Below are 21092 nucleotides of genomic sequence, written 5' to 3'. Positions count from 1 at the left end.
CAAATATAAATTGAAATTTGAATAAACTAAATAATTAAAATGTTTTTAATTAGTACAGTTAAAACAATTCTATTATGTCGAATAAGTAATATTATCGAGCTAATTATTTAAATAGATTTAATTTAATGCGATATGCTAATGACCGTAACTCAATCAATGTAGATGTGATTTGAAGAATGCTATATATCTAAATTATGTATGAGATATAATATGTCCGTTGACAGAAGTATCCTATCATGGGCGTTAATATTTATTGAGCCGGAGAGTTGTACACATATGGCTTTATATTTCTTTGTTCATTGGGAGTTGTACACACACTCACACATGAACGCTATTACTTAATATATATAAATATATATATATATAATTTAAATAAAACGAATTTAAACCAGTTTCAGTAAGTTAAAAAAAATCGGTTGAAAATTACTTTTCTACATACCTGGGCAAGATTTTGTGATTTAACTTATTTTAAAACGTTTATTTATTTCAAAGCACAAGTAGTGTTGAGTGCTTAAATTAGAATGAGAACAAAATGGCTGACATGAAATGATCATCTGTGGAATTTCGATAATCGCTCAAAAATTGAAGATTACCCTTTATGACCTTAATTATGATGTAGATGACTGAATGTAAGCAATAGACAGTTGCAATTTGGCATATATCCATATACTGAACTAACACGTATGGTGTGTTTAAATCAATTCCAACTTTATTTATGTCATTATATTCATTTATTTACGATTGAACGATTAGTTCAACGAGGTCATAAAGGGTTAAACTAATACTAGTAGACAATGTGACATTAAAAATAAAGGTAGTGTAAAACCCGTCGGAGCATTTTGTTTAATTTTCGATTATTGAGCAATTATCGAGATTCTCCAGATGACCGTCTCATGTCAGCCATTTTGTTCTTGTTCTAACTTGAGCATTCAATACTATTTGCATTTCAAAATAAATATATGCTTTAAAATAAGTTAAACTACGAAACTTACCCAGGCACGTAAAAGAGTAACTTATCTTGCCTTTGGTAACAGTAAATTGTTACATATTTGCTTCTTTTTGTTTTTTAACCACTTTTTCTTTTTGTTGTCTATACTTCAAAATACTGTATATAGCATAATCATATTGGCACACTAATTCCTGTTAGATCAATGAAGTTAAGCAACGTTGAGCCTGGTCAGTACTAAAATGGGTGACAATTTGAGAATTCTAGGTGCTGTATGTGCTCTCCGCTTATCCTGAACTTCTCTTTGCCACTGGATTCAAGCAGTGGCGATTCCGAAGATTTAAAGACAAATTTCTCTAATTTCGCCTTTTTAAAGAAGTTTATTCTTCAAAAATTGTATTAGTCCTTTTGAAAATTTGGCTATGTTAAATTCATATACAAAATCCCTCATTCTAAATTCTGAAAGAATCAAGTTTGAAATATAAAAATCACAGCCTACGACCCTCCTGCACAAATAATTAACCCATGGAATACTAGGTGAACATAATTCTTACTTGAATACATCCACGAGTTTATCAGCATAAATCTGCTACGGACAAGTGAACATACCTCCCAAACAGGTGACTTCCAGCAATACATTAAGGCGTAGAAACTAACACAACTTAGAGGCCACTGCTAATCTACTGATTTGCTACACCGACGTCATTGATACCAAAATGGTTACAAGGGCACATTCAGCCAACCCATTTGAATAACAACCAACGCCCAGTCATGCAGTCAAAAAAAGCAACCAATCGCTCGAGCCCTGGAAGCAGAAGTCAATTCTGAAATTAATTGCATGGTGAATGAAATCATTATCGAAACCTGCAGTGACCTCAAGGGCTTCAATAACCCTATATTTGTGTTGTCGCCAATTTTAAAAGAACACTAAAGGAGGTTCTAGTTGATCTGGATCCCTCCCCAATACCTAGGATCGATCACTTTTTTAACAAAATTGGCAAAGGCAACAGGCACTTTGCCTCCTTCAACCTATGTAGCAAGACTGTTGGCAAATTAAAATTGACAAGCAAGACTGACATAAAACAGCAGTACACACACACCTGACGTTTGGCCTTACCTCGGCTGGACAAATCTTTTCCCATTGTGTAGCAGAAGCTTTAGCCATGGTCACCTCACGCAGCAACATCTCGTCCTATATCGACGACAACTTGGTGTAGGCCAGGACATTCAGTGATTACATTTTCACACTCAAACAACTGTTTGCCACCCTCCAAAAATTCGGACTTAAGCTGAACCCAAGCAAATACTCCTTCCTCACACCTGAGGCCAAATATTTTGGCCATATAATTAACAGCAGAGGGTTCAAAGCCGACTCTGGATACATTCATGCCATCAGAGAAATGAAGCCCCCAACTTCAAAGTCTTATTGGCTGTTTAGTATGGATCAGACAATTCCTCGAGACATGCCTACATGAACAAATCAAGTCAAACGTTCTCAAAGCTCATCGCTCCGATACACGAGCTGTTGCAATATTTTGGACTTGTAATGGGGTATGATCCCACACAGTTGGACGATTCTATTTATAAACGAGGCTGCTAGGAACTGACGAATCGAATTAATTCACGTTCTGCTACCAACCAATCAGAAACCAGAATTGCTTCATAAATATTAAACCTTTTCTGGAGCAATTTCACGTGTTTTTTTTCCGTCTCGACACGGTAAGAATATTTTGCTCTGTGGAACTGTCTACTGCAAACCAGTCACCTCTCAAGACTTGTTTAAAACAACGAACCATCTGAAACTAAACATGGCTTACACTTCTAGACGAGCTCAACAAGGACAACAAGCCATTTCACTGGACATAGAATGCTGACAGAGCCTTTAGAAAAATCAAAGACTGATTATCCTCCCTGCCAATCATCTCCTTTCCTCCAAGCCCTTCACACTCACTACACATGCCAGCGACGTCGCATGTGGGGCAATCCTAATGCAAGAGGCTAACAATGGAAAGAACAACGCCACAGTCGCATCCCATACCTTCAATTCCATGGAACAGAATTGGTCCATAACGGAATGTGAGACATATGCCGTGAAGTGGGCATCAGTGACGTCAACAGCCTACAAGTTGTCTCCAAGATGCCCACGCCACAGAACGCCCACATCCAGAAATGCATGGGCAACACATTCTTCACTTACCACAACAAATCCACCATTCCTGCCGAAAGAATCTGCAACCACCTTGACATCGCAACTGAACAACAGAAGGATGAGACCTTAGCTAAGATCGTACACGCACTTTAATCATCCCATCCAGACGGTCCAAAAATTGATTCCGATGACCACAAAGCCAAGCTGTTCAAGACCACAAACATCCCCCAAGGCTGGTCATACGATATAAACTCAAAGCCAGATATCTCTACCAAGCACACGGCACCAACAACCACTCAGGCATAACTTGGATGCAGGAACCTCTTTCTAGTTTTTAGTGGGAAGCCAAGAACAGCAACATCCAAGCTTATGCCGATTCTTACATTACACAAGAGGAACTATGGTAGATGCACCCAATGGCCCATGGGTCACTACAAACGAGGGAGAGACCATTCGAACTTGTCTTAACAGACTTCATCACAATGCCCAGCTCAAAGGCAAAATGCTACATACTTATAATATTGGACAGTTTCATCCGATACTTCACGGCCATACCAGGCCATACTATTGACGCTGCCCATGGATTATACCAATTCTTCCTTTGACATAAGTGTCCTCTGCATAGTATTTCTTTTATATGTAGTGTCCTCTGATATATGGCACAATCACATTTGACATACCGGTTCCTGTTAGATCACCGAAGTTAAGCAACACTGAGCCTGGCCAGTATCAGATGGGTGACCATTTGTGACTTCCAGGTGCTGTATGTGCTCTCTGCTTACCTTGGCATTGTTTCCAGTCGTCCTGGACTCCTCCTTGCCACTGGGCTCAAGCAGTGCTGATTCAGGAAAGGTGTGGTTAGGGATTGCGCAACCCTTGACACACAATTATACGTGCACCTGCCCTTACAAGGGGTATCCTTTGTCTTTCGAGACTGAACAGAGGCATCTGGAGTGTCCTCTGACAGTTCTGCAAGCAAATGTCCATTACACAGGAACTCCACTGCCCCTGGCATTTGCAAACCCAGGGAACACAGAGAGACAACACCGGATAATGAAGAATGCCCTATACATGTTATATGAAGACAGAAACTGCGAGAGGACAGACATTCTCGAATCCATCATTTCATCCATGGACGCCACAACAAACAAAGTTACTGGTGTCTCCCCGTATTATACAATCACTGGTCGTCACCCTAATATCGGTCTGCCCACACTTCACAGAAAGGAAGTCAGGAGCAACGACCTGAGAGCATACAGCATACAAGTCAATGCCCTACTAAGGCAGGTTCACCACTGTGTCACCTTGGCTAATGACGAAGCTGATCACAAAATGGAGAACAATGCAAGCAGTTCACCCACAGCAAACCGTTCCAAGTAGGAGACAAGATGCTACTCCACTGGCCACAATAAGCCGCAGCCCAATCATCCCACCTACAATAGGTAGGAAATTTCACAATCACCAAGACAAACAACATAATGTGTCAAGTCCAAGACAAAAACAGCATTACAACCTGGATACATGTGTGCCCATATCCGACATATAGCTCCGCGCTGACATCACCTTTCTATCACAAATCTCTCACCCCACCTTGCGATGTACATGAACAACATCCTTCAAACAACCCCACATACATCTCTGATAAGAATCAGACACCAACTCCACAAGTCGACCAGCCCAGAAAATCTCAGTAAGCACAACAAGAGGACAACTCTCAACACGCTTCAGAGATTTCATGATATAAATATGATCAAGATCTGGATGGAAGGTATTGTTATAACACATATCCCTCCAGATTTACATAAACAAAATACGAAATCAGCAGGAGCATTGATAGTGATAACAATAACGGCACTCTGACGAAACTTGTTAGTCGACACAAACTAAACAGACATACCAAACTAGGCACCGCCAAAACTGGGGGGGGGCAGGTAAGTACTTTTTGACGCACCTTCTTTAAAAATCTACCAAAAATCAGGTAATTATCCAATCAATATGAAATTTTCAGCGATTATTAAGAGAAGAATGAACTTTATAACAGTGTACTTATTTTTTATAAAGGATATTTATATATATATTTTTTTTTGTTTACAACCCCCCCCTTGATTTGAGGGTGTTTCAAATAAGCTTAAAATAATCATCTGAAACTGAACAAAACATATTGTGTTGTTGTAAGGGAGAGGATTATAGATTTAAAAAAAAAAACAAAAAAAACTTTGCATACCTTATTTTAACGTCTGAATATCAGAACTTCGATTGTGTTTAATTATTCCGCTTTTGAGTTTTGAAATGTGAAATTCGGTGAATATATTAAGTATAATAATTAGCAAATTAGTATAATAATTAGCAATAGTTAGCAAAGCAAAAAAAAATTTTTTTAATATTTATACGAAAAAAGCCATTTTAAAATCTTTGATAAACAAATTACCAATTTTTTTTTAGCGAGCCGAATAATGCATGACCATCATTAAACAGGGAATGCTTTGAAGAATCAATAAAAAAAATAATTTTTTAATTAAAAAAATATAAAAAATCGATAAATATTGTGCCCTTTGTGTTAAAAATACCATTTTCCGATCCCGATTGAAAACATTTGCCATCTTTCGACTATGGTGGACCAAACGTGCTGAAATAATTTTTTTTATTCTGCTTTAAATTACCCCCCCCCCCATTTTGGGAGCCTGACCCCCACGCACGTACACATTAAAAACCAAACTCATACAAATGGTCACCCATCTGGTACTGGCCAGCCTCAGCGTTAATAATACATTGACATTTAAGTCACTGAAAAATAAGTTTTTTTGGCCTGTTTGGTCTTCCATAGTTTGCTTTTTATCAAGTACAAATGTAAACATTGTCTCAAATCGACGCGAAGTAACTGGTTGCCTATATGAATAAGTGGAATTATTTGAAATCCAGGTACTTATATTATATTTTTGCCTATACTCATAGAAAATCATCCTAAATCTTAGTTAGACAAGAAATAAAAAAATAATTCTTTCAAAAACCTTTCTTTTTTTAACTATTTATATACGTTTTTTGTGCAAGATAAAAAAATGTCAAGTGTTAACTTTTGGGGAAAATTTAACATTTAAAATTTAATTAAAAATAGTAGAAAAAGTTTTACATTATTCTGCTTTCTATATGATAAAATTCAGGGTTTTATCTTTCTGGAAAAAAAAATTACTCAGAAATAATGGATTTTAATAAATGCAATTTTGTTTTAAAAACAACAACAACTTGATTTTTCGGCCATTTTTGGCGGTGTCTATACCAAACGCACACAAGAGCATCGAAGCTTGTTTTTTTTTTTTTTTTTCTGTGTCTGCATCAACAGAATAATTTGCAAGTCATCCCAGCAAGAAAACCACTAGAGGGAACTATTCACTGAAAAAGGATACATTTTGAAATATAGAAATCACAGCCTACGACCATGGAACATAATTCTTACTCAAATACATCCACGAGTTTATCAGCATAAATCTGATAAGGACAAGTGAGCATACCTGCCAAACAGGTGACTTCCAGCTGTACGTTAAAACGTAGAAACTACCACAACTCTAAAACGAAAATGACGTATCAACGCCCGGAGCCATCATGTCTTCAACTACGTCCGCAGACCAAGTATAAATACAGCTGGTTTTCCAGAACCAGGCGCTGCCATCTCAGCAGTTACCCAAGCCACAGCATCAGTCAACCGTCGTCAACCTCACCTAGAACATCAGCATCAACCTTTAGTCACAGACGACACCTGCAGCAGCTAAACCTATTTCAGTGCTAGTGCAGAGAGTGATCCGTGCTATTTTTAAAATCGTATTTCCAAGTTTAATTAAAGTTTTATGATATGTTTTTTTATTCAATTGTAAGGTTGAAATATAGAATAGGTACAAAATACCCCCCTCCCCATGTTAAGAACGGCTTTTTAAATAATAACGTTATTATTTACGTCCGGATCACTCTCTGCACTAGTACCCAAATTTCCCCTTCTTCGCCACTGACTCCTGAGAGCCTGCCGACCAATACTCCAAGCAGATGATCGACGTCCATGTCACCGCCTTCACCATCACATCCTGACAATACCAACAGCACCTGCTACAATCGCATTGATCCTGAATAAAAGTTTAAACTAAACTTTGTTTGTCCTTCTTGCTTCCATATGCTCATTTTTGTAATATAACATTAATATTCCTCATTGCAAGTGTATTTATCTAAAAATAAAATAAAATTATTTCCGTAGAAAACAAAAAAACCTTATGATTCCAACTTCATAGGAAACGTCGGTACTTGTACAGTTTAGTCAAGAAATTAAAAAAATGAAAATATCGAAAAAAGTTTAAATTGTATGTATCCGTTATAGAACGAAGTTCTCCGAAAAAAAATTTCACTTAATTTCATCAAGTAGTTTTTTGGGGTTTGTATTACTGTACACAGATTTGAAAAAGTTGTCAAAAAAACAAATATATAACAAACAAATGTTATCAAAGGAAAGATAAGTTACTTTTCTACCAAACTGGATATATTTTTTGTGTTTTTATTCAATGTAACATGTTTATTCAGCTCGAAAAACATGCAGTGTTTACCGATGTATTGGAAAATTCAAAATGGCGCCCGACTCTCTCTTTAACTCGGTAAGTTTGGGAAAAGGTGTTATAAATAATAAACTAGACAAAATACTATTAAAAACCCACCGAATATATGTCAACCTATGTTACGGTAACATATATTGAGCGAATTTCTAACAGTATTTTGTCTAGTTTATTATTTATAACACCTTTTCCCAAACTTAGTGTTAAAGAGAGAATCGGGCGCCATTTTGAATTTTCCAATGCATCGGTAAACACTGTATCGTTTTCGAGCTGAATAAACATGTTACATTGAATAAAAACACGAAAAAATATCCAGTTTGGTAGAAAAGTAACTTATCTTGCCTTTGATAACATTTATTTGTTATATATTTGTTTTTTGACAACTTTTTCGAATCTATGTGTACAGTAATGCAAACCCGTTTTTTTTTTTACAGCGGAAAAACACGTTTTTATGAGAGCGCGTTGAAGGCGGCCATCTTGGATTTAAAAAAAAATTGTTTGAATTTTAGAAATGCCAAAGGGAGATAACTCCAGTTAAAGCGCTGACACCCCTTCCCATCTTTAATACTAGCTTTTCTTCCTAAAAATCGAACATTTTGCTCGGTATCATAACAAATTGTTTTTTCGCTGTAAAAAATAAACTACTTGATGAAATTAAGTGAAATTTTTTTTCAGAAAACTTCGTCCCATAACGGATACATACAATTTAAACTTTTTTTTCGATATTTTCATTTTTTAATGTCTTGACTAAACTGTACAAGTACCTTAAAATTAGCTGAAAAAGAAATAAAACAAGAAAAGGAAAGCACTCCAAGTTGGAGTAGGGGGGGGGTAATTTATCTGTTTTTTTTTTGTTTGTTTTTTACCTGGAACATAGAATTTTCAAATTTTCGAAAAGTAACGCACCGACATTTACCAATTAGAACACCATTTAACATTTTCCGAAGATTTTACTGTGTAGCCTACATTGGGGGCGCGAGCGGGGGGGGGGCGGATGTGATGTTGGGGCGCGTGCGCCCCAACATCACGCGCCCCAACATCACATCCGCCCCCCCCGCTCGCGCCCCCAATGTAGGCTACACAGTAAAATCTTCGGAAAATGTTAAATGGTGTTCTAATTGGTAAATGTCGGTGCGTTACTTACGGAAAAACGTTTAACTAAACTGCAAAAGCATCTATTAAGCCACATAAGTTCTATAATTGAATCCCCCTCCCGCAGAAAAAGAATGAAAAACAAAGATGTTTGGTGCTTATGTTTTTATAAACCACATTAAAAACTACGCGAGACAAAAAAAAAAAAGAAAAAAAAAGTCCCCCAATTTGTTGTACTTTTCTTTAACTGTAAGTCATTAAAAAAATGTCAGTCCGTAATTTTTTGATTGGTACGGTACGCCATGTGAGAAGACAATTTGCTAGGTGAAGCAAGCCGTCGTTCATGCTGCAGCGCACGCGCGTAGCGTAAACGAAAGCTGCAAAATGGTGGAAAGTTGTTCGGGGGTTAATACCATGCAAACGGTAAATTTGCCCCAAGTTTACCTATCAGATTCGTTGTCAGCGACCTCAATTACCTATAAAAAACAAATTAGAGTGGTCAGTGTTCCGTAGTAGCGTATCTGGATATTTACCATGGTTTTTTCTTTAAAATGTTAAGATTTAAATATTTTTTACAGTCTGGCAGGCATGAGTTTCTTCTCTTGCATTTACGTTTTAGGTGCAAAACAAATATGGCTGACAATTGTTTTGCATATCATAAAAATACGTGTTTTATGTAATATTGCTGTAATATTAATTTAACTAATTATGACATGACAATCAATAATCGATAGCACGGCTTTTACTTGAACTTGACATAAAAAGTAAGTTTATACCATTAGTTTTTTTTTTTTATGAAAATCCATTTTTTCGACTTTCGATTTCCGCTCTAAAACGAAGAAACACCAAAACTGCTTTTAACATTTAAACAGATTTTTTCTCGCGTTCTTCCATGACCGCGATCTTTAAAAAATGTCGTGTTGGGTTAGATTAGTGTTGATTTGGTATCATGTTAAAAAAAATAAATAAATAAAAAATCGGTACTTGTTAAGATTGTTGACAGATCGATTTTTTCGTGCTGCTTGAAGAAGTAGGTCCAGCAGACGAGCCTCGTTCCGAAAAATCTGAACAGTTATGTCACGTGACATGTGACACAGGTGCTTCTATGGATATAGAAACCATGAACCAAATAGTAATAAATATTCGAAATTTCTTGGAATTTTTTTTCTTTAATTCTTTGAATTTTTTTTTTTTTTGTGCTAATGCACTTACTGATCCGATCCGCGCTATTTTTTAAATTGTATTTCCAAGTTTAATTAAAGTTTTATATGTTATTTTTTATTCAATTGTAAGGTTAAAGTACAGAATAGGTACAGAGCACACCCTCCCCTCCCCTAGGTGTATCAGAATTTTGGGGGAATTTTTGACACCCCTAACAGAAAACTGCGAATAAAATATAAAAAAAATCATAATTTCTCTTTTTAAAGTGGGTTGTTTATTTTCTGTATGGAATATACTTCCAAAATAAACGACTAAAGTCGTTTAAAGGTAAATTTTTAGTTTACCGACCACTCGGCATTCACCTCTAATTTGTCGACTTTTAAAGGTTTTCGGGTACGCTGACAACCAATATCGCATTTATTTTTTGCGCAAATACGCAGTTATCCATATTTGTAGACATTCAGTATCCAACGTAATCCTTATCATTTTTAACGGCGGCCATCTTGTTTTCCAATAACGAAAAAACGCCAAAAGAAGCTAAATATGCCACATGTAACAGGAATCCCCCTTCCCACCACCGGCGTTGGCACAAAAAAAGAAAAGTTTATTGGAGGGGTATGTGGTAAATTCCAAGAAAGGAAAGAACGTAAAGAAAAAACACAAATTAAAAACAGTATTTAGAGTAATATTTATTAAAATTAATTAAAAGGTAAATTTTTCCTTTCGCTACAACAGAACACCGTCGCAAATTTACGGTTTGCATGGTATTAACCCCTTTTAGTTGATCTAAAAAAAATTAAGTTTTCACGAGCTGTTTACAAAAGCATATTTTGTGTTTTTCGTTCTTTTTTTTTGGGAGGGGGTATTCAAATATGGAAAAACGGTTAATTAAACTGCAGAAGCACCTGTTAAAGTACACAAGTTCTATATTTGAATACCCTGCTTCCCCCAAAAAAGAACAAAAAACATAAAATATGCTTTTGTAAATAGCTCGTGAAAACTTACTGACAGCAATATTTTTACTCACATGAGGTGAAAACTTTAGTTTAGGAAAAATATTTATCATTTAAAATGTCCGCCATGTATTCATGCACTTTGTGAAACGTCAAGTGACTACACGCGTGCGCGCATTTTAGTAAGAAAGTGAAAAAATATATATATAATTGAGAAAGGGGAAAAAAGATTGTCCGTTTTTATATCAGGAAGCGGAAAAATATCCGGAAGGAGGCGGGGGGGATTATTTCGGCATTGAAGTCGAAAAATGTTTTTTTTTGGGGGTGGGGGGCATGTTTTGGCTCTTTTGGCTCCGTTTGGCTGTTTTTGGCGTTTTTTCCTAAATGTGAAACGAGATGGCCGCCAGCAAAAACAATAGTGATTACGTTGGATACTGAATGTCTTCAAATATGGATAACTGCGCGTTTGCGCTAGGAATAAATACGATATTCGTTCTCAGCGTACCCGAAAACCTCCCAAAGTCGACAAATTAGAGGTGAATTCCGAGGGGTCGGTAAACTAAAAAAAATACCCAAAAGGTATTTTTCTATTGGTTCAATTTTTACGATATTTTCAGGGTCAATATGAAATTTTATGCTCTTTCCAATAAACCGAATATAATATTTTAGACAAATGTTTTTTTTTTAAGTCACCCCCACCCATTTTAAAATGTCTATTAAAATTTAAATAATTAATTTATTCACCAAAGTTTTATATATCACAAATTGAAGATAAAAGATCAATAAATAAAATATTCTAATTTAAAACAAAATAAAAGTGTTTTTTGGAAATTTACCTGTAAAGTCCAAAGTGTAAAACCTTTTTTTTTAAACCACATTGATTTTCTTTTTTTTCCTAAATGAAAGCTCATGTTATGCTTATATTGTCAAGTAAATACAGAACACTGACAACAATTTTTTCTATTTCATTCAATGTTTTCTTTTTTTAGATATTTTTTTTTAAATTCACTCGATAAAGTAGAAATAAAATATAATAATCAAAAATTTGTGTATTTCATTAAGAGAATTAAAAAAAAAATCGGTTGACTGGGTTTTTCGTTTAACGGCAAAAACTTATAAGTGACTGTGTACTTTCTTCATATACAGAGGCCCCAAAATACTAATTTTTGTTAACAGCACGCAATAAAAAAATATATTAATTATGGCGTTTATAAGTCACCGTAAGATAATCGCGAAAAAAATCAGAGATTTGTCTCCCTTTATTTGAACAGTCAAAAAATGAGTCAGCATTTTTTTTAATCCTTGTTTAAAAAAGTATTTTATTTAAAAAGGACATGGAATATAAGTATAAATATGGATAAATTCTTAACAATGAACAATGGAAGTACATATTGAATAGAATTTTTTATAGGTTAGTGATTTTTTGGAATTTATATATATTTTTTATAATCGAAGTAAGTAAAATTTTGTTGATTTCCTTTGTTTTTTTATTTTCTTTATTTGTTTTTTTAAATCGATTTTCTTTAAAAAAGATTTAATCTTTTTTAAAGAAAATCGATTTAAAAAAACAAATATTGCATAATTTGCTATTAAACTTGTTATTTTTTTTAAATTTGGTCTTTGCTCCTTTAATTGAAAAAAAAATTAGGGCTTGAATTACATTTTTCAAGTAGTTAGAAGCTTTGAAAGATAGTAAATTGATTTATTCAAGTTCATATACAGCATTTTTAATGGCCGATTCTGATACACCTACTCCTCCCCATGTTAAGAATGGCTTTTAAAATAATAACGTTATTATTTCAGCACGGATCAATAAGTCCATGAGTACCAATTTTTTTATTTTTTAATTTTAGCTTAACTTGCTTTTATATTTCACCATTTCGTTTTTTTAGTAATAAATGCATTTAAACCCACCTTGTGTCTATCTCTGCCCTCGTGAGGAGGCAAGGAAGTAATATGGCGGCTGAAAAACGTTTTTCAATGTCAATAAAAGCATTACAATACATTAAGACCTTTAAAATTTTTTTCGCCATGTGCCCTTGTTGTTCTAAGTTAACAACTAAGCACTACTTATGTTTTAAACTTTAAAAAAAGAAAAAAGAAAAAAGCACATTAAAATAGTAAAAATACAAAAGTTTTTCAGTTTGTTGTCTTTTTTGGAAGGGGGTGAGAGGTGCCCCTATTATCCCAAAGAACCAGCTATGTAAACACTTTTCACTAATTATTTACCAAAATTTTTCCTTATGATTACAATAAATTTTTATTTAAAATTAAAAAATCATTTTCTAAAATATATTGTTTTATATGTTTACATTGTGAGAAATTTACCAGCAGATGCGTGATGAAGATAAGGAAGACCTTGCCTCAGTGGAGAAAAGACTGAAATTGGCTTTCGCTGAGAGTCCATTTGAAGCACTCGGCAAGCTTGCAAGTTTGAGGTGGACTGGCGAGTCTTTGCTGCGGAAATCAGGAGACTGGCAGGATTGGCTGGTTACGTGGGGAGGAGCCTGGAGATGATGATAAAGCTATACCTAGTGGACGGCTTCCCACAAGAAATCTCCGTGAACATGCAGAGAATCATTGAGATCAATACGATGGAAGTGGACGATCTCTTGGTCCACGCCAGAGTCCTAGTCAAGAATGTCAAGGGCCCAATCGTGGCTGCAGCTGTGAGTGGAAATAAGTGCATGAGGCCCACTTGAATGATGAGAGACAGGTAGTGAGGCGACAGGAGGGGAGACCTGCCATCAAGTGTTTCCGGTGCCAGGGTCCTCATCTGCTCAAGGACTGCAAAGAGCCCAAACCGGGGGTCACCTGCTACCGATGTGGACGAGTGGGGCACATTAGCTGCTATTGCATTGTTTCATGTGACCAGGGAAACGAGTGAAGGGGAGCCATTGCGCCAGTCGTTCCCCCTTCTATGTGGAAACGGCACACAACAAAACGTTGCCTCAGTTACCTGTAGTAGTCAATGGGAAGAGAGCCATGGGCCTTGTTGACACAGGCTGCACCACGATGTTGGTAACGAAGAATGTCGCTAGATCATGGAGCGGAGCCAGGAGTATTAAGACTGTGGATGGCAGGGAGGTGAAATGCTTAGGAGAGACAACAGTGGAAGTACTGGTGCAAGGTGTGCCTATTGGACTACGAGCCCTAGTGTTGAATTGTCTGGTTGGTGATGTTGATGTGGTTTTAGGTATAAGTGCGATCAACCAACTGAGGGGATGCTACGTTAAGAGGAGGCCAAATAACTTTCAGACGCCTCGGCACAGTAGAAATGGCAGGAGTGGAAGATGATAAAAATATCAGAACACAAAGACCGGAGGCTTGCTGCATCGAGGACAAGGATTTCCTGGCGAGGTTCGATGGTGAGAGGTGGACGGTGGAATGGAAATGGATCTCTGGGCCTCCAGAACTACAAAACAAAGTAAGCTGCTATGAGAAAACACTGCGAGGAGAAATAAAAAAGGATTCGAGGAAGAAATGGAGAGGTGGATAGAGGAGGGAATTCTGAAACTGTGGACAGGGGAAGAAAAAGGAGTGCTATCATTACTGGCGGTTGTTCAACCCACAAAGAACAAAGTTAAACCGGTAATGGATTTCAGAGAATTAAACAGATGCATAGCCTGCCACACTGGAAAGGGGTTTGATGTATGCGAAGAGGTTAAGAGGAAATGGAGAAGGATGGAGCGGGCCACTAAGATTGTCGACCTGAAATCGGCTTATCTCCAGATCCATGTAGATGAAAAACTCTGGCAACATCAATTGGTCCAGTACAATGATGTATTGCCTGACGAGGTTAGGCTTTGGGCTGAGCTCAGCCCCCAAAATTATGACTGCCATGCTGAAGACGGTGTTGAGTAAAGACTGTACAGTGGACAAGGCCACTAGTTCGTACATTGACGACATTCTCGTGGAGGAAGCAGAGGTGACAGCGGAGAAAGTGAGAGCCCATGTCGCGAGGTATGGGTTGACTGGATGGAGGAGTGGCGTTGGGGTTGAAACTATGCCAAGATGGCAAAGGAAGCCTTGTCTTTAGATGAGGAAATGCAATATCCGAAATCGGAACCGACCTGACAAAATGAGAACTCTTCTCAGTCTGTGGGAGACTGGTGGGACACTATCCAATCGCCGGCTGTCTCAGGATAGCGTGCAGCTTTATTAAATGACAAACGGGCACTGATGGCTGGGAGGGCCGTGTGATGAAGGAGGTCACGAACATGCTACAAGAAATCATCGCGAGAGTGACGAAAGAAGACCCAGTAAAGCGGGAATGGTACATCAGTGGCGGAGATGTGGGGGTGATTTGGTGCGATGCCAGCAGCCTGGCATTGGGTAGCATATTAGAGATGGGAGGTGTAACGATGGAAGGTGCAGCATGGCTAAGAAAGAAAAACAACTATTCCTGTATCAACTGGAGGCCACTATGAAAGGAATCAATCTGGCCCTGAAGTGGGGATTGAAAACAATTGAAATCAAATCCGATTCGGCAATAGTAGTTTCATGGATCAGGTCGGCAATGACTGGTGATAAGAGAGGTAGGACCTGAGGTGCTGCAGAAATGCTGATCAAGCGCAGGCTTAGAGCACTCGCAGATTTGATAGCAGAATTCCAGTTGAAGGTATCTGTAGTGCTGGTCCTATCAGAAAAGAACAAGGCGGATTCGATGTCACGAGTAAAGAAGGCCTGGCTGCAAGAGAGAAAGGAGGTTTCCTCAGTATGCTGTGCAGGGGAGGAAGTTAAAAAGTTACATGAAATGCACCACTTTGGTCGAGAACGGACGTTATTCCTGGCAAGAGAGGTTTACCCAGAAACCACCGAGAAGGAGGTCAGGGAGGTAGTGGAGCACTGTCAGAAGTGCCAATCGATAGACCCCGGACCATCCAGATACGAAGCAGGAGAGTTACACATTGCAGAGGACTGGAAGCGATTGGCCATTGATGTGAACCATTATGGCCATAAGCTACAGCTTATGACGATGATCGACTGTGGACCGGGGAAGTTTGCAATATGGGGAGAGATCAGGGCAGAAGCTGCATGGGCGATCGGAGGGGTCATCGAAGAAATATTTTTGGAGAGAGGGCCGGTTGAGGAACTGTTAATGAACAATGGCCCCGCTTTCCGATCAGAAGCCTTTAAAGAGGTGTGTGATAAGTGGGGAGTAAGGCAATTTTTTAGGGCAGTGTATCGGCTGAGTGGCAATGGGATAGTGGAGAGGAATCATCGCACCATCAAGGCTGTTGCGGAAAAAAGCAACATTTCATCCATGGAGGCGGTGTTTTGGTACAATATCTCACCAAAAATCAGACAACTGTGCCTCATAGAGCCATATTTGCATATAAGTAGCGGCATCCGTGCAACAAAACGGTAGGAATTGAGGGTGAAGAAGCTACCATTAAAGTGGGTGAGGAGGTGTGAGTGAAGCCCCCCAATGGAAAATGTACCACTCGCTGGGGGAGGGGGTGGCCGTAACGCGAACGCAGTCGAAGAACAACATGATGGTGAATGGCGTTCCCCGGCATATCCTAGACCTGTAACCTTGCCGGTGCGCAGTGATGGCAGTGAAGAGGAGGAAGTCGAGATCTATCAAGAAGATATTGATGCACCCCAATTCGACTTAGCCCCACATTGTGGTTCTTTACAACTGGACGAGAATGTCTGTAGGGAACCTGAAAACGTCAACCCCCAAGAAGTTGTCCCTCAGAGGCCTCAATGTGAGAGGAGGAGGCCTACTTGGATGAAGGATTATGAAGTCTCTTATTGATCTCGAAGATCAGAGGGGCGTGTGGGGTATATGGTTAGAAAAAAAAAAAACGTACCGGGCGTATCTGCATTGCTCTTTGGGAAAGAAGAAGGAAAGGATGTCTAGCTTATTTATATACACGAAGGGTATCTTGGGAAGGCAGGGCATGATGGGAGAAACTATTTTTTTTCTTGTCTCTTCCTTTTTTTTTTTCTAGATAGGAGGATATAAAATCTGGGAAAAATTCGCTGGAGGGGATATAAAGAAAAGAGTCGTGAACATCTTCTCTTGAAAAGTATTTCGTATTACTGACGTTCAGATTGTACAGTGTGACATTGGTGGCGAGAGGCCAAGTGTGGTCGATTGGAAAAGAAGAGGGCAGAAACGTGCTGATATCGAGCAAGTGACTCACTCCTTCCCGACCCCCAGAACCGAATCCTGATTGTAACCCTAGATTTGTGCTTCTGCCTTGTCAATGTCCAATAATATTGTGAAATTTTATTCGCTAAAAAAAAAAAGGAAAAGAAAAGAGTTAATCTCCCACCCCCCATTTTTTCAGCACCTCTCTTGGTATCGCTCGGGAATTTTGGATTTAGTTTAGTGGTGTGGCTTCATTCTTATTCCTTATAGTGAGTTTGCCCTAATTTTGGGGCCGATAATTGATGACGGCAAATTTTGTTAGCGTTATGTTTATTGCTTTGTGGTTACAATTCCATTTTGGAAGAATAAATATTGGCTGTTTTCACCACTTTAAACATTTGTGGATAATTCTGCTATTTCATTAATAATTCTGCTATTTCATTAATTGTTCACTAGGGACGAATCATGGCCCTAAGGGAATTAATGACTAAGTGGAAAGCCAAAAAAGTTTGCATAAATAGTGCTGTGAAGTGGTTAGAGAATAGCCACCCTTCACAAGATATTTTAAGGTCCCGTAAGACGGTAATTAGAAGTTGGTTGAAGGATCTGGATGATTTGATGGACTTAGATGAAGAGAAATTGCATTTTCGGAAATTGAAGAAAAATTGCTATTGTTGAAATTGAAAATAGATACGCCACGAGATAGTCAACCTATGATGGTTATGCCCATAAAGATGCAACTGGACTCTTCATCGTACAGTATATCGATACACTAAGGCTGACTGGGATAGCTTCCGTACATTTATATCTGATCTACCTCTGCATTCCATGTTTAAAAAGGATGTGTCCTCTATAGTATTAGACCTGACTGAATGGTTAATTGTAGGTATTGACCATTTCATACCCTCTAAAAAGTTTCAGCAAAAACCTAACAGCCAGCCATGGTTCTCTCCAGAATGTGCTGCTGCCATTGCGCACAGAAATCACTTTTTCCACTGCTTCAAACGTAATAGATGTATGGAAACTAAAGCCGTTTTTAGGACTGCCAGCAACCATTGTAAGAAAGTAATAAGGAACGCAAGAGAGTTGTATGCTCAATCTGTTAAGTCCAAAGTAGCTGAGCAGCGGCTTGGTTCCCACCAGTTTTGGCAAATAGCAAACAGAATCCTGAACAGAAGCGTGTGCTCCATCCCAACTATTATCAATGGACCTGAGGTAATCTCGTCAGCATCAGACAAAGCCAAACTCTTTGTCAAGAACTTTGCAGCTAATTCTACCCTTTGTGACCAAGACCGCCAACCCCCAATATTTCCTCCTGTATCAGAAAACACGCTATGTGATATACGTATATCTGTACGTGATGTTGCCAAGCTAATCAAAAACCTTGATTCGAGTAAAGCAACTGGCCCTGACGGTATTCCAATTATAGTACTCAAAAAACTTCAACCTGAACTAGCGCCCATACTTACAAAACTATTTAAACGTTGTCTTAAGGAGAATAGTTTCCCATCTCCCTGGAAAATCTCATCAGTATGCCCTGTATTTAAGAATTCAGATGATCGCTCATCCCCCTCTCAGTACAGGCCAATAAGTCTCCTGTGCATCATGAGTAAGTTGCTAGAATCTGTGTTAAATACAGAAGTAATCAACCATCTCAACAAAAATAACCTTCTTAGTGACACTCAATATGGTTTCCGTTCTGCTAGATCTACAGCAGATGTCCTTACAGTTATATCGCATAGGATTAGCAAATCTCTCGACGGTGGCAATCTTTCTAGGGCAATTGCTCTTGACATATCTAAAGCCTTTGATAGGGTATGGCATAAAGGTTTACTTCATAAGATCGCTAGCTATGGTATAGCTGGAAAAGTCTTCTCAATTATTAAATCATTTCTTTCTGATAGGTTCATAAGAGTAGTAGTTGAGGGGCAAAAATCAGAAGCTCACAGTATTAATGCCGGTGTCCCTCAGGGATCCATCCTGGGCCCAACTCTTTTCCTGATCTACATTAATGATCTTCCAAATCATATCCTTACATCATTTGTAGACATTTATGCTGACGACACTACCATTTATGGTACCACATCTAAGACAGTAAACGACCAAGTTCTCTTCAATTCTCTCTCCTCTGATCTTGAGCACGTAGTACAATGGGGAAAGGAGTGGCTGGTTACTTTTAATGCATCTAAAACCAAGCTTCTCTCTTTACATCATCAACATTCTAATCCACATTTGTCATCAATTGAAATGAATCGCTCTCGTCTTCAGGAGGCCTCAAGTTTTGACAAGCTTCTGGGCTTGACCATTACTCCTGATCTTAAATGGAACACGTATATCAAATCTGTTGCCAAGGCCGCTGGAAAAATGGTGGGATCTTTCTATCGATCCAGTAGATATCTCACTGCTGATGCTATTCTCTATCTATATAAGAGCCAGGTACGTCCAAGGATGGAATACTGTTGCCACATCTGGGCAGGAGCTGCTAGAAAGGACTTGTCCTGCCTTGATAGAGTTCAAAATAGACTTTGTAGCCTCATAGGAGATGTCCTTTTCTCCTCCCTGCAACCTCTATCTCACAGAAGAGATGTTGCGAGTTTGTCTCTGATGTATCGTTATTTTCATGGAAAGTGTTCAACTGAGCTTCAATCTATGGTCCCCCCTCGCCAAACTTTCACAAGAAACACTCGTCTAGCTGTAAACACTATCAATAATTTCCCCCACTCTTTATCTGTGCCTAAACCTAAACGTAGATTCCATGAACAAAGCTTCTTTCTTAGAACTGCACGCCTGTGGAATTGTCTTCCGTTTTCCTGCTTTCCGGCTGACTACAATATGGTTGTGTTCAAGTCTAAAGTTAATAAGTTCTTGATGAGCCGTTCCATATAAGTTATCAAATTTACCAAATTTTCATTACTAATGATTACTATATTGACCAACTTCTACTGTACACTCTTTAACCCTTATCCTTGAGTGGCCTCTGGGCCTTGATAATGTAGTGATGCCTATGTAAAAAAAAAAAAAAAAAAAAAAAAGTACATCCATAAACGATAAGTTTTCTTTCAGAACCTTTTTGAATAAATTCGAATTTTGTACAGATAATTTGAACAAGGCTGACAAATTGTTAGTACTTAAATCTAAACTAGAAGGAGAAACCTATGATGTGATCTCCAGTCTAGATGTAACATCAGACAATTATGATGTAGCCCTGGAACTTTTAAGCGAAAAATATTTAAATCCAGATTTAATTAGAAATCAGATTTTCGAAGAGATTATTCCTAGTCCGTCTCATGTAACAGATCTAAAAAATGTAAGGTTATTTCTTGAAAAGGTTGAATAAGAGCTGACAGAACTTGATAAGTCTTTTGGGACAGACATTTTTATTGAGGGTAGAACCTTGGGGGCATTGATAGCCCATGTATTATTTGAAAAATTGCCTAATATTATAAGTAGAAAATAAATGAGTAGAAGTGGCGAATAGTTCCGTTCTCTAAATACTATAATGTCTCACATGTTCAACATTACGGAATATTTGTTGGCCGCCCTGCTCGATTTTTGATGGAAAAATTGCGCGCCAAGATTGGCGCCTTCTTCACTTAATACAAAATCCAATATGGCATCTTCTCCACACGAGGTGAAGGCCATTTTATTATGCAAGCTTGATTAAGAACTGTAAAAAATATCCTTGCTTCGAAGCTAAAAGCTGAAGGGCCAACGCATTGAAATTATGTACACGGTGCCTGGGTGAACACTCGGATGCTGTTTGTCGAGGAATTAAGGAGTTTCTTTACCCATGTGCAGTTTGTGGATTAAAAAGCCACTTTAGTGTAATGTGCCCTAAATTTAAAAAGTCCTTTGTGGGCAGAACAACTTATTCTGGACAACAGAACAGTATTTTTCTTGTCCTTAGAATATCAATGAAAGTTCATGGTCAACCTATTTACTTTTTCTGTGTGATTGATACTGAGAGCCAACGATCGTTTTTCGCTCAGCCAATTCTATTTAAATTGTGTTTTGCTAAAAACATAAAACCCAAGAAGGTTGATATGGCTGTGAACACGTTAACTGGCAGTGAGTCTTTGAGATTGCAGGAGCACAATATATC

At 38.0% G+C, this 21092-nt stretch overlaps 1 protein-coding gene across 12 annotated transcripts in view; it reads right to left on the bottom strand.

Moving 5' to 3' along the window:
- Positions 1-21092, bottom strand: part of LOC145263147 (putative monocarboxylate transporter 5) — a 643731-nt gene that overhangs the window by 494815 nt on the left and 127824 nt on the right. The window contains exon 1 of one of the 12 annotated variants that reach the window (XM_080120128.1): positions 9758-10631. The exons of the other annotated variants lie outside the window; for them this stretch is intronic. The gene's annotated coding sequence lies outside the window, so the exon portion shown is untranslated. Of the gene's footprint in view, positions 1-9757; positions 10632-21092 lie in introns of those variants that run through there. 12 annotated transcript variants of the gene reach the window in all.

This window comes from Euprymna scolopes, chromosome 38 (assembly GCF_053919585.1).
Source record: "Euprymna scolopes isolate OS-2025 chromosome 38, ASM5391958v1, whole genome shotgun sequence".
Taxonomy (NCBI): Eukaryota; Metazoa; Mollusca; class Cephalopoda; order Sepiida; family Sepiolidae; genus Euprymna; species Euprymna scolopes.
The sequence above is the reverse complement of the archived record's forward strand: the minus strand, read 5'-3'. Positions and strand labels throughout refer to the sequence as shown.